Source organism: Dasypus novemcinctus, chromosome 5 (assembly GCF_030445035.2).
Source record: "Dasypus novemcinctus isolate mDasNov1 chromosome 5, mDasNov1.1.hap2, whole genome shotgun sequence".
Classification (NCBI taxonomy): Eukaryota; Metazoa; Chordata; class Mammalia; order Cingulata; family Dasypodidae; genus Dasypus; species Dasypus novemcinctus.
In genome coordinates, this window is record NC_080677.1 from 35,866,292 (window position 1) to 35,881,272 (window position 14,981).

The window sequence follows — 14,981 nt, forward strand, 5'->3', positions numbered from 1 at the left end:
GTGATGAGCTGGCCCACGTGCAGTGCTGATGCACACAAGGAGTCCCGTGCCACGCAGGGGTGTCCCCTGTGTAGGGGAGCCCCACACACAAGGAGTACACCCCGTAAGGAGGACCGCCTAGAGCGAAAAAAGTGCAGCTTGCCCAGGAGTGGCACCACACCCATGAAGAGCTGATGCAACAAGATGATGCAACAAAACAAGGCACAGATTCCAGGTGCCACTGACAAGAATACAAGTGGACACAGAAGAACACACAGCAAATGGACACAGAGAGCAGACAACCGGGGGCACGGGAGGACAGAGGAAGGGAAGAGAAATTAATTTTTAAAAATTAATTTTAAATACAAAAAACAAAAAAACTAGCTACAGGTTTGCTGTATGAGCCAGCAATTCCGCTGCTGGGTATATACCCAGAAGAACTGAAAATAAGGACATGAACCGATATATGAGCACTAATGTTCAGAGTGGCATTATTCACTATTGCCAAAAGTTGAAATCAACCCAAATGCCCATCAACAGATGAATGGATAAACAAAATGTGATATATACATACAATGCAATACTACTCAGCTGTAAGAAGGAATATAGTACTAACACATGGGATAACGTGGATGAATCTTGAGGACCTTATGTTGAGTGAAGCAAGCCAGGCATTGAAGGACAAATACTACATGACCTTTCTGACATGAATTAAGCAAATCAAGCTGTGTCAGAGAGCTAGAGACTGGATGATAGGCTTACAGGAAATAGGGGGGAGAAGAAGGTTGTCAGCTTACACCTACACAGGCAAAATCTATGATAAAGTGAAGGTAAGTAGTTGGGCAGTGCAGGGATAAGATGGGGGCACAGGGATACTATTGGGTGGGGCTTTGCAGGCTTGAGGGGGGCTAGGGTCAGATGGTCCATGGAATTGGGGGGATGGTTTGGGGGTAGCAGGTGAACACGGGAGATTGTCAGGTACATGGTTGAAACTATAATGTTGAGAAAACTCTTTAGAAAATATAATAAGAGTTACTGGTTTAAGGTGATTGATGGGGAGGAGCATCTGGCACAGGGTGCACCTTTGTCAGGCTTCTAGGGAGTATGTGCGTGCTCATCTTGTCATAATGTGTTATATCAGTGGGTGGAGACCCATACGATGAGCGGAAAGGTGTTATACCCCCATCTTGGGGAGGCCTGATGTTCTCAAACAGAGGGGAGGGTGTCTCTCGACAGCATGGGTGGCTCCCAATGGAGGAGAACAGACTAGTGTGTCAAGCCCTCAGCATTGTTGCAAGTATCTGTGAATCTTGTCCTTCAAGCAGTGAAGCTTGGTTGTCACTGTGGGCCCTGAGGGGAGGGCGAGAGAGGAATAGAATAGATGGAGGAGGGGGTAACTAGAGCACAATGGAAGTGTTCCACTAGATTGTGCAATGATGGATATAGGCCATGTTAAATTTCACCAAAAATGTATAAAAATGTATACTGTAAAATTTTTATTGTCTTTTTTTAAAAAGATACATAGATTACACAAAATGTTACATTAAAAAATATAAGAGATTCCCCTATACCCCACTCCCCACCTTCCCACATCAACAACCTCTTTCATCAGGGTGGCACACTCATTGCATTTGATGAATACATTTTGGAGCACTGCCACACTGCATGGGTTATAGTTTACATTGTAGTTTACAGTCTTCCCCAGTCCATTCAGTGGGTTATGGTAGGATATATAATACCCTGCATCTGTCCCTGCAATATCATTCAGGACAACTCAAGTGCTGAAAATGCCCTCATAACACACCTCTTCTTCCCTCTTCCTGCCCTCAGCAACTCCCGTGGCTATTGTATCCATATCAATGATAGTTTCTTCCATTGCTACAGTCACAATAGTTCTATAGTAGTATACCAGTAAGTCCACTCTAATCCATGTTTTATTTCTCCATCCTGCAGACCCTGGGATGGCAATGTCCACTCCACCTCTAAATCAAGAGGGGGTTTAGATCCCACATGGCTGATGGATACAATTCTCCTGCTTGCAGTTTTAAAAAACCATGAGTTAATAAATTTCCATGCTTAAGCTAAACCATTCATGCTATCCGCTCAGAGAAGCCTAGGAAACTAAAACAATATGCTTAATGGCCATTTGTATACCTTCTTTAGAGAAATGTTTATTTAAATCTTCTGCTCATTTTTAAATTTATTTTTCTTTTTTGTTTTCTTTGATTGCTGTTGATCTTTCTTTTATAAATACTTTTAGTGTCGAACTAGCTATATATTACAGGTTCAATGGGTGCAGCCTACTATGAGTACTCCAGGGAATGAAAAGTATCTAAGTACTAAAGCAGTGTATGTGGGAGCCCCTTTCAACTTTATCACTGATACCACCTTTGGAGGTGACATTATATCAACCCCTTACTCTGAAAGTTGATAAAAGGAATGAATTAAGCATTTAATTTTTTGCTTATATTGTTCCAGTAGGAACTATATCTCAAAATAATGAAATAGCCTCTAATTGATGAAGAAGTTATCTTTTCTAAAAGATAAACAACTGACTTCCAGGAAGATGGCTGACTAGAAAAACACAAGACTCCCTTCTCCTCCAGAAAAATAGCTAAATGACAGGCTGAAACAGCCTAGAAAAAGATTTTCTGGCATTTAAGTTACCAGGCAAAGGCTGGACACTGCCCAGAGAAGAGAGGGACAAAAGGAAGGAAAACTCGACTACAGCACTGTGAGTTGAAACCAGCGGCTGCTGCTGCTGGCACCCTCCCCCACGCTAAAGACACTTGAGAATTCTCAAACCTCTGAGCTGCTACAAACAAAGGGGGCTCCAGGGATCTACCATCCCAGGAAAAGGGAGAAAAAGGGACACAGCCTAAGGCTGACTCAGCTTCTAACCCACAAATTTGGACTGCTGTGTCCCACAAGCCCTTCCAGACCAGTTGGGACCACATGATGGTTTGCCCTGGGAGCCAGCTCAGGACTAGAGAAATCCAACCCTTGCAATCTCCCTCTTCTAACCAGGACTGATTGTTGAGGACACCTCTCTCCAGGAAAGGGGAGAGAGAGGGACACAGCCTAAGGATGACTCAGCTTTTGACTCACAGATTTTATCTGCTGTATCCCAGGCTGGGTAGGGCCCCATGATTGTATGCCTTGGGAGCCAGCAAGGGGCTTAAAATATATGACCCTCCCAATCTCCTTCCCTACTAATGGGGACTGATTGTTGAGGACACAGAAGGGAGTAGAAATATTTCCTAAATGGGAAAAGGGAGAGGGTTACCAGTGAAGGCTGGAGAACTGTCTCAGAAAAAGTTTGAATTACAAGGCTCTTAGGCTCCAGGCAAAAGCTCAATCATATTCATCCCATCTGTGTTGTAACAAATACACTCTGTCTAGCCATTGAACTAAAAGCTGCCAAAGAAAGCCATCTGCTGGAAGAAAAGGAAGTGCATGCAAGAAAACTAAAAATAAGTAGGAGAGACTTTGCCCACCCTCCATAGCCTCCCTCCCCAAGGCCCTAGGAAGCAAGTCTACAACCAATAACTGGTTCTAGTGTCCATTTTGAGTAACGAGCAAGGACAAATGTAACAATCCAGGTCAAGCCAAGAATCAAAGAGCAGTCGTAACATACAGCCTCCTACCACTAAATCCCTACAAAAGAGAAAGAAATTGAGCATCTGTGTAAATTACATCCTAATCAGATGCCTAGACATCAGCAAAAAATTATGAGCCATACTAAGAAAATAGAAGACATGGCTCAAGGAAATGAATATATCAAAGCCCCAGAAGAGATGCAAGAGTTGAGAAAACTAATCAGTGAGATGCACACGAATTCCAAAATCAAATTAATGAGTTGAAAGACAATATGGTTAAAGAGATAAATGACATCAGGAAGACATTGAGCAAGTGAAAATAAAAATTTGAAATCCTGAACAGAAAAGTAACAGAGCTCATGGGAATGAAAAGCACAATAGGTGAGATTAAAGACACTTTGGAGGCATACAACAGCAGACTCAAAATGATAGAAGAAGGAATAAGTGATACAGAAAACAGAAGAGCTGAAATTGAAGAGAGGAAAGAATGGAAAAAATTGAACAGGGGCTCAGAGTTGAATGACAACATGAAATGCAACAACATATTTGTCAGAGGAGTTCCAGAAGGAGAAGAGAAGAGAAAAGGGGTAGAGAGAGTATTTGAGGAAATAATAGCTGAAAATTGCCCAAAAACTAACATGTCCAAGAAATGCACTATACCCCAATCAGAATAAATCTGAACAGACCAACTCCAAGACACATACTACTCAGAACGTCAAACGTCAAGTATAAACAGAAAATTCTCAGAGCACCAAGGCAGAAGCAAATGATCACATACAAGTAACATCCAGTAAGACTTAGCAGGAATATCTCAGCATAAACCCTGGGGGCAAGAAGACAGTGGTATGATACAATTAAAATACTGAAAGAGAAAAACTGCCAACTCAGAATTCTTTTTCCAGCAAAATTGTCCTTTAAATATGAAGGTGAGTATAAAATATTCACAAACAAACAGAAAGTGAGAGAGTTTGCAAAAAAGAATCCATCATTGCAGGAAATAAAAAGACAGGAGAGAGTGTCTTGGAGGAGAGTATAACAGAAAGAATAACCAAAGAGTAAAAAGACAGACAAAAGTATGATATGACTTATGAAAACCAAACAATAAAATGGTGGAAGTAAATAGTGCATTTACAGTACTATCATGGAATGTGAATGGATTAAACTGCCCAATCAAAAGATACAGGCTGACAGAATGGATAAAAAAACCTGAGCTATCCACTTGCTGCTTATGAGAAACTCACCTTAGACCCAGGGATGGAAACCAGCTTAAAGTGAAATGTTGGAAAAGATACTCCACACAAATAGTAACTAAAAAAGAGCAGGGGTAGCTATACTAATATTGGAGAAAACAGACTTTAAATGCAAAAGAAAAGACTTTAAATGCAATAAGAAATATAAAAGGTCATTATATATTAATAAAAGGGACAATCCAAGAGAAAGCTATAAGTCATAAATATCTATGCACATAACCATGGTGCCCCAAAATACATGAGGCAAACTCTGGCAAAACTGAAGGAAGAAATAGACATCTCTACAATAATCAAGACTTCAAAACCCCACTCACATCATTAGATAGAACAACTAGACAGAAGATCAACAAGGAAACTGAAAACTTGAACAATATGATAAATGAATTAGAACTAACAGACAAATACAGAACACTACATCCAAATTCAGTGGGTTTTACATTCTTCTCAGGTGCCCACGGCTCTTTCTCCAGGATAGACCTCATATTAGGGCACAATGCAACTCTCAATAAATATAAAAAGATTGAGGAAAGTGGACGTGGCTCAAGCAATTGGGCTCCCATCTACTATATGGGATGTCCAGGGTTCAATTCCTGGAGCCTCCTGGTGAAGGAAAGCTGGACCATATGGTGAGCTGGCCTGAGCAGAGAGTTGGCCCACATGGAGTGCTGGCATACATGGCAAGCTGGCCCCAGCATTGTGCTGGCCCATGCAGGAGTGCTGGCCAGCACAGCAAGCCAGCCCAAGCATAGAGCTGGTGCAGGAAGATAATGCAATGAAAAGAGACACAGCAGACCAGGGAGCTGAGGTGGCACAAGAGATTGAGCACCTCTCTCCCACTCTGCAAGGTCTCAGAAGAGGTTTCCAGTGCCGCCTAAAGAGAAGACAAGTAGATACACAGAAGAACACACAGCAGGGAAGCGGACTTGGCCCAGTGGTTAGGGTGTCCATTAACCACATGGGAGGCCTGCAGTTCAAACCCCAGGCCTCCTTGACCCGTGTGGAGCTGGCCCATGCACAGTGCTGATGCGCGCAAGGAATGCCGTGCCACGCAGGGGTGTCCCCTGCGTAGGTGAGCCCCACGCGCAAGGAGTGCGCCCTGTAAGGAGAGCTGCCCAGTGCGAAAGAAAGTGCAGCCTGCCTAAGAATGGTGCCTCCCACACAGAGAGCTGACACAACAAGGTGACACAACAAAAAGAAACACAGATTCCCATGCCACTGACAACAACAGAAGCAGACAAAAGAAGAAGACACAGCAAATAGACACAGAGAACAGACAACCGGGGTGGGGAGAAGGTGAGAGAAATAAATAAATAAATAAATCTTCGGGGGGGGGGGAAGAACACACAGAGACCAGACAATGGGGGGGGGGGGTTGGGGGGAGAAATAATAAATAAATATTTTTTTAAGAAAAGATTGAAGGAAGTGGATGTGGCTCAAGCGACTGAGCTCTTGCCTACCACATGGAGGTCCCAGTTCAGTTCCCAATGCCTCCTGGAGAAGACAAAACAGCAAGCAGGCACGATGGGCAGGTGCAGTGAGCTGACACACAAGATGACACAATAAGGAGATACAAAGAGGAAAGACAATGAAAGACACAACAAAGCAGGGAACTGACATGGCTCAAGCGATTGGGCACCTCTCTCCCACATGGGAAGTCCCAGGTTCGGTTCCCAGTGCTTCCTAAAGAGAAGACAAGCAGACACAGAGAGCACACATTGAATGGACACAGAGAGCAGGCAGCAAGTACAAGGTAGGGGGCAATAAATAAATAAAATAAATCTTTTTAAAAATATGTATGTAAAGGTTGAAATTATACAAAGCACCTTCTCAGATCATAATGGAATGAAACTGGAAATCTATAATTGTAGCAGTTTTATATGGTTCATGAATTCCAAAAATAGATATTGGATTATGTTTGTAAACTCGTCTGAACCTGAGCATGGTTAATTATGATTAGAGTTTTAATTGGGCCACATCAGTAGGATGACCAAGGGGTGGGACTCACAGATAAAAGACATGACAAAGGACAGAGTTGGAGTTTTGATGTCAGAGCCTTGACGTGGGATTCTTGAGCTGAAGCCCTGGGAAATAAGGACACAAAGGAGCTTTGTGAGGAAAGAGAGAAGGCCCTGGGAAGAGAAACAAGCCATTCACCTAGCCTACAGCTAGCCTTGTGGAGATAACTGAGCAGCTGAGCCCAGAGAGGGGAAAGCCCTGAGAAGAGAGGAACCCAGGAAGCCTGAACCCTGGCAGACATCAGCAGCCACCTGGCTCCAACACATGGCAAAAGATTTTGGTGAGGGAAGTAACTTACACTCCATGGCCTGGTAACTGAAGTCTTCTACCCCAAATAAACACCTTTATAAAAACCAACTGATTTCTGATATTTTGCTTCAGCACCCCTTTGGCTAACTAATACAATAATAGACAGGAAGAAAGTAAATTCGCAAATGTGTGGAGGCTAAACAACACACTCCTAAATAATCAGTGAGTCAAAGAAGAAATTGCTGGTGAAATCAGTAAATACATTGAGACAAATGAAAATGAGAATATAACTTTTCAAAAGTTATGGGATACAGTAAAGGCAGTCTTGAGAGTGAAATTTATAGTCCTAAATGCCTTTATTAAAAAAAAAAGAAGACAAAAAGAAAAGAAAAAAGAAAAAAAGAAGAAAGAGCTAAACTCAAAGATTTAATTGAACAACTAGAGAAACTAGGAAAAGGGCAGCAATCCAATCCCAAACAAGCAGAAGGAAAGAAATAACAAAGATTAAAGCAGAAATAAACAAATTGAGAACAAAAAAAAATAGAGAAAAATGAACAAAACCAAAGCTTTGAGAAGATTGATGAAATTGACAACCCCCTAGATAGACTTACAAAAAAAAAAAAAAAGAAGATGCAAATAAATACGATCAGAAATGAAATGGGGGGAATTACGACTGACCCCACAGAAATGAAAAGGAACATAAGAGGATATTAAGAGAAACTGTATGCCAAGAAACTAGACAACCTAGACAAAATGGAGAAATTCCCTATAAATGCATAAACTACACTGACTCTACAAGATACACAAGAACTTAACAAACTGATCACATTTAAAGGGATTTAATCCATCATCAAAAATCTCTCAGCAGAGAAAAGTCCAGGACCAGATGGAATCACAGGTGAATTCAAAAAGAATTAACACCAATCCTGTATAAATTCTTCCAAAAAATTGAAGAGGAGGGAAAATTACCCAATACATTTTATGAAGCCAACATCACCCTAACACCAAAGCCAGATAAAGATACTACAAGAAAAGAAACTTACACACCCATCCTTCTAATGAACATAGTTGCAAAAATTCTCAACAAAATATCTGCAAATCGAATCCAACAGCATATCAAAAGACTTACACATCACGGACCAAGTGGAATTTATTCCTGGTATGCAAGTTTGGTTCAACATAAGAAAATCAATCAACATAATACACCACATTAACAAATTGAAGGAAAAAAGACACATGATCATCTCAATGGATGCAGAAAAGGCATTTGACAAAATCCACCATCCTTTTTTGATAAAGACATTTCAAAAGATAGGAATAGAAGTAAAATTCCTCAATATGACAAAAGGCATATATGAAAAACCCACAGCCAACATTATACTCAATGGGGAAAGGTTGAAAGCTTTCCCTCTAAGATTGGTAACAACACAAGGATGCCCATTGTCACCGCTGTTACTCAATACTGTACTAGAAGTTCTAGCTAGGGCAATTAGACAAGAAAAAAAAATTAATGGCATACAAACAGGAAAAGAGAAAGTAAAACCCTCACTGTTTGTAGATGACACGATCCTATATTTAGAAAATTCTGAAATGTCTACAACAAAGCTATTTGAGCTAATAAATGAGTTCAGCAAAGTGGCAGGATACAAGATCAGCATACAAAAATCAGTAATGTTTTTGTACACTAGTGCTGAACAATCTAAGGAGGAAATCAGGGAAAATTCCTTTTTCAATAGCAACAAAAATACTCAAATACCTAGGAATTGATTTAACCAAAGAAGTGCAGCCCTGGCCGGGCTTGGTGCCCCCGGGGAGAAGCAGGCCTTCGGGCCTCCAGGGAAAACAAAAACAATGGGCGGCGCCGCGGGGACAGCCGATCGCTGCTAGCGGGGCCGGGACGCGGGGGTCCGAGCCCCGCGCCAGGGCGGGCACCGGCTGCTCCGGGCTGTCCCACGCCCGGGCTAGCGCGCCCGCCGCCCGCCTCAGCGCTTCCACCGCGCGCCGGGGGCCGGGCAGCCGGACGCCGCTGCCGCAGGCGTGGGCCAGGGCAGTGCCTGCGGAGCCCGAGCTGGAGAAGACGCTGCCCAAGTTCTCGGGCCACGGGCAGCTGTGCGAGCGCCGCCCGGAGGAGCTCATCGACTACACAAACTGTATTTTATTAGCCTGTTAATGGGTGGAACTACAAATCAGCGAGAAGCGTTACAATATGCTAAAAATTTTCAGCCATTTGCCCTAAATCATCAGAAAGATATTCAAGTTTTGATGGGAAGCCTCGTGTATCTGAGACAAGGGATTGAGAACTCACCTTATGTTCACCTGCTCGATGCAAACCAGTGGACTGACATCTGTGACATCTTCGCACGGGACGCCTGTGCCCTCCTGGGGCTTTCCGTGGAGTCCCCTCTCAGGGTCAGTTTCTCAACAGGTTGTGTGGCGCTGCCAGCTTTAATTAATATCAAAGCCGTGATTGAACAGAGGCAGTGCACTGGAGTTTGGAACCAGAAAGATGAATTACCTACTGAAGTGGACCTTGGTAAAAAGTGCGGGTATCACTCTATATTTGCCTGTCCCGTTCTTCGTCAGCAAACAGCAGAGAGCAATCCACCCACGAAGTTGGTCTGTGGTCATATTCTCAAGAGATGCCCTGAGTAAAATGTTTAATGGGAGCAAATTAAAATGTCCATATTGTCCAATGGAAAAAAGTCCAGGAGATGCCAAACAGATATTTTTCTGAAGGAGTAACTTTAGTATTGTAAGTGAAACAATTGTGGGTGCATTTCAGAAGAGAACGTTCCATTTAACGCAGCTAACCAAGGGCTCCCGTGTTTATATAAGCTGATGCTCTAGGAATGGTGCCAACATTTTAGTATCTACACACTGAGGAGAGTATGCCAGATGAATATTATCATAGGGCTTTATTATATTCTTGGTCTTCACTTCTGATAAAATAAATACACCAGCAGTTGTCATTCAGTGTAGGTTTTTGTACTTAACTATATGGCGATTTTTCTTTCACTTTTTAAGAGCAGAAACAGAAATTGACCTTCCTGCCATGTATTCAATATCTCTCCTGCTATTACTTTTGTCATTTTCCTGATAATTGTAAGCCTTGAGAATGCTTGTGAAAAAGTTTTATTTCGTGTTATGTGTACATAATTAAATGAAAATTCTTCAGAAAAAGTTTGGTAAATTGAATTGTGGTTATAAACTAATTTGCTTTTTTTTTCCTTAAGGAAGAAAGCTGTGATAAATTTCAAATTTGCTTTTGAATGTTTTCCTCTACTCCAGCTCTCATTGAGAAGTCAGCACACTTGCATTTGAACTTTTTGTAGCCATGGGCTGCCTGTTTAAAATTCCATCATGAATTTGCCAGACTGGTGTGACAAGTATTCTGCCAGAGCAGAGTGGAATGAGTACTATTGTTTCTTTGCTTTCATTGCCAAGAGGTGCTTGTTTTAAAGGTGTGTGAGATAAAATGAAATTCTGAAGTTAAAAAAAAAAAGTACAGGACTTATATGCAGAAGACTACAAAACAATGCTAAAAGGAATCAGTGAAGACCTAAACACATGGAAAGACATTCTGTGTGCATGGATTGGAAGATTAAATATCATGAAGATGTCAATTTAACTCAAACTGATGTGTAGATTGAATGTAATACCAATCAAAATTCCAACAGCCTACTTTACAGAATAAGAAAAGGCAACTACCAAATTCATTTGAAAGGAAAAGTGCATCCAAATAGCCAAAAGCACTCTAAAAAAGAAGAGCAACAGAGGAGGAATTCCACTGCCTGACCTTGAAACATATTCAAAGCTACAATGGTCAAAACAGCATGGTACTGGCATAAAGATAGACACATAGATCAGTGGAATAGAATTGAGAATCCACAAATAAACCCTCACCTATACAGTCAACTGGTTTTTGACAAACCTACCAAACCCATGTTAATGGGACAAAACAGTCTCTTCAACAAATGGTCCTGGGAGAACTGGATATCTGCAAACAAAAGAATGAAAGAGGACCCCTATTTCACTCCCTATACAAGAATCATCTCAATTTATTTTTTTCAAAAAGATTTCTTTCTCTCCCCTTCCCCCCGGCACCGCACCCTGGTTATCTATTCTCTGTGTCTATTTGCTGCGTCTTCTTCTTTGTCTGCTTCTGTTGTTGTCAGCGGCACAGGAATCTGTGTTTCTTTTTGTTGCATCATCTCATTGTGTCAGCTCTGTGTGGGCGGCGCCATTCCTGGGCAGGCTGCACTTTCTTTCGAGCTGGGCGGCTCTCCTTACGGGGTGCACTCCTTGCACGTGGGGCTTCCCTACGCGGGGGACACCCCTGCATGGCACGACACTCCTTGCGCGCATCAGCACTGTGCATGGACCAGCTGCACATGGGTCAAGGAGACCCAGGTTTGAACCACGTACCTCCCATGTGGTAGATGGATGCCCTAACCACTGGGCCAAGTGCACTTCCCTGTAACATCTCTTTATATATCCTGAATATTAAGCCCTTATCAGAATATAAGTAAATAAATAAACTCTTATCATATATGTGATTTCCAAATATTTTCTCCCATTGAGTAGGCTGCCTTTTCACCCTTTTGACAAAGTTTTGGCAGGTGCAAAAGTTTAATTTTGAGGAGGTCCCATTTACCTTTTCTTTTGTTGCATGTTTTGGGTGTAAGGAGAACCCCACGCGCAAGGAGTGCACCCCGTAAGGAGAGCCGCCCAGGGCGAAAAAAGAGCAGCCTGCCCAGGAATGGCGCCGCACACACGGAGAGCTGACAAAACAAGATGATGCAACAAAAGGCAACGCAGATTCTGGGTGCCGCTGACAAGAATGTAAGCGCAAACAGAAGAACACACAGCGAATGGACACAGAGAGCAGACAACTAGGGTGGGGAGGGCGGGGAAGGGAAGAGAAATAAATAAAAAATAAATCTTTAAAAAATAAAATAAAAATGATATGTATCTAGTACCTTTAGTTGGAAAATGTATGTTTTTATTCAATTTTTTAAAAATAAAATTTAAAAAACAAAACATGAAAGCCTTTGTAAAAAAAAATTTTTTTAATTACCAGGCCAGGAGATTGAACCCAAGACCTTGAAAGTGTGAGGTCAGTACTTAATCACTGAACCATCTCAGCTTTTGTAATAAAACAGGGTGGTACATGTGCATAAATAGACAAACAGGTGGGGGAATAAAATAGAAAAACCCAGAAATAAACCCAAGCCCATAAGGAAATTTAGTACATGATGAAGGTGGAATCTCACATCAATGGGGCAAAGGTGGACCTTTTAATAAATGGGGCTAGGGCAACTGGATAAAGTTAAAATTAGGTACAATGTCACATCATACACAAGAAAAGACTCCAAATGGATCAAGAACATAAATGTAAAATACAAAACTATACAAGAAACAAGAAGAAAACGACTGAATTCTTTAATTTAGTGTAGAGAAAGTCTTTCTAACTATGCCTCAAAATCCAGAGGCAATAAAAGAACAGCTTAATTACCCTGAAAAAAAAATAGTATGCAAAAAGAAATACCATTATTATGCTAGAAAAATAAAGTTACATAACATTGTGAGAAAGGGTTACGTTTAATTTTCACAAAGTGGAAGCCAGAGCCGGCTCTGCCACTCCAGGAGGGAGGGAAAGGGAGTCTAGATGCTTTGGGCGCCAGGAATTTGAAAAGTGGCGCCAAAACAAGAGGGGGCCAATGGTGCGTGCTGGGGGTGGGGCCAGAGTGAGAAGGTCCAATGGTAAGAAGTGGGGTCGGGGCCAGTAGTGAAAATAGTCCCAAATTTGAAAAGCGGGACAGGATTGAAAGGGGAGCCCAGGTCTGTGTGTGGTGGTTGGGGAGCGGGGGTTGGGTAGAGAGCCGGGTAACAGGAATGGAGAGCAGGAAGCACGGAATTTAGACAATTCCGATAGGCTGTAACCCCTGAAGTACCCAATCATTAGCGGACAGGGGAGGGACCTGCATGTTAGGTTTAGGGTATAAATGTCAGTGTTTCTTGCTGTTTGGTGATCGAGCCATTTTATCCAGGTCCTGTGCCTATTCTTACAAGATCATTAATAAAATTCTTCTCTTCTCCACAATCTGCTGAACTTTTGTTTTTTTTATTGGTGCAGCTTTCTTTCAACCACCATGCAGTAGGGAAAAAAAAAAAGTTTCACATGAAAGACAAAGATTAAAAAAACTATCCAGATTAAAGGGAGGCATTATGATTGAATGCGCTGTTCACTTCTGGATTGGATCCTAGTCCAGAAAAAGGGTATTAGTGGGACAATTGATGATTAGTCACTAGTATGTTGATTTCCTGGCTTTGATCGTTTACTGTAGTTATGTAAGACATTAAATTGGGGGAAGCTGGGTGAAGTGAACTCTGTGTACCTATATTTACAATTTTTTTTCTTATAAGCCTGAAATTATTTCAGAATGAAGAGGAAAAAAATAGAACTTATCCATTCAAATAATTATTGTCCTTCAAAGTACTGCTTTAGATATTTTTTATAAAGTTGTATCAAACAAGTTGTTGGCCTTCTCTTTTTTTTTTTTTTAATTAAAATTATTTATTTTTACAAATTACATTAAAAAAATACGAGGTCCCAATCAACCCCACCGCCCCCACCCCCCGGCCTTCTCTTTTGAAAGTGCTTTCAGCATCCGTTTTTTTGTTTGTTTTGTTTTTAGGAGGCATCAGGAACCCAACCTGGTGCCTCCCATGTGCGCAGCAGGCACTCAACTGCTTGAGCCACATGCATTCCCTCAGCATCAGTTTAATGTGATGCGAGAAAAGTTGTCTCTTGCTGCAACAGTTTTTTAAAAAATTCTTTATGATGAAAATTTTCAAACACAATTTAAAGAGAATAAAATGAACTATGAAACCCATTGCCCAATTTTAATAAATAGCTTCCCCCTTCCTCCCTCCCTCCCTTCCTTCCTTTCTACTTATTCATTTTGTTCATTCATTCATCCATCTCTTTTTCTGGAATATTTTAAGGCAAACCTCAATATTGTGTCATACCATGGTAAAGACTTCTTTTCTTTAAAATATCTACCATACCATTATCACCTGAATATTATCTTATTCCCAGACTTATTCGAATTTGCCAAATGTCTCAAAGAGTTGGTTTGTTTTAAACATGATCCAAACAGGGTATATACATGAAGATTATATCTCTTAAGTCTCTTTTAGTCTGTAACAGCCCACCCTCTACCCACATTTTTAAAATTTAATTTGTTGGGGGAAATTGGGTTATTTATCCTGTGGAAGCTGATTACTTTCCTCTTGATTTTTTAAAAATATATTCTTCTATATCCTGTAAACTAAAGTTAGATCTAAGATTTGTTTAGATTTGGTTTAATTTTAATTGGGTTTAATTTTAAGGGACCAGGAATACTTCACAGAAGGCTCTTCTCTTTTTTGTTTTTGTTTCTCTTTTCTTTTTTCTTTTTTCTCTTTTTTTTCTCCTGTGTATTTTCTATTGCATCACACCATAAGGTATGTCTTGTCTGGTTATCCTACTTTTAATAATGCTAAGATTACTTGGGAAGTTATCAGCCTCATTACAAAGTCCTACATCTTTTTTAGAAGGCAGATGTCGTGTATCAATCTTCATGATAATGTTGCACTAACTTTCCTAACAGAACTGTCAAATGCCTATATTGGCCTTTTTATGACCAAGTAGTGCGGGGGAAAAACGTTCAGAGAGGGACATTTTTTGCCCACACTACTAATTTTAATATTGTATTTACAAGTAAAAGTTCAAAGTCACTTCAGAAATTACCATGATTAGGAACCAGTCGGCAGATTTGGTAAGTCTTGGCTATGAGGATATAAGGAAATATCTAAGTCAAAAAGACTAGAAGGAAGGTAAGCC

At 41.1% G+C, this 14,981-nt stretch overlaps 1 pseudogene; it reads left to right on the plus strand.

The window, feature by feature from the left end:
* The first annotated feature begins 728 nt into the window (after positions 1 to 728).
* On the plus strand, positions 729 to 9,827 carry LOC101440583 (E3 ubiquitin-protein ligase RMND5A pseudogene; annotated as a pseudogene).
* Positions 9,828 to 14,981: the final 5,154 nt, after the last annotated feature.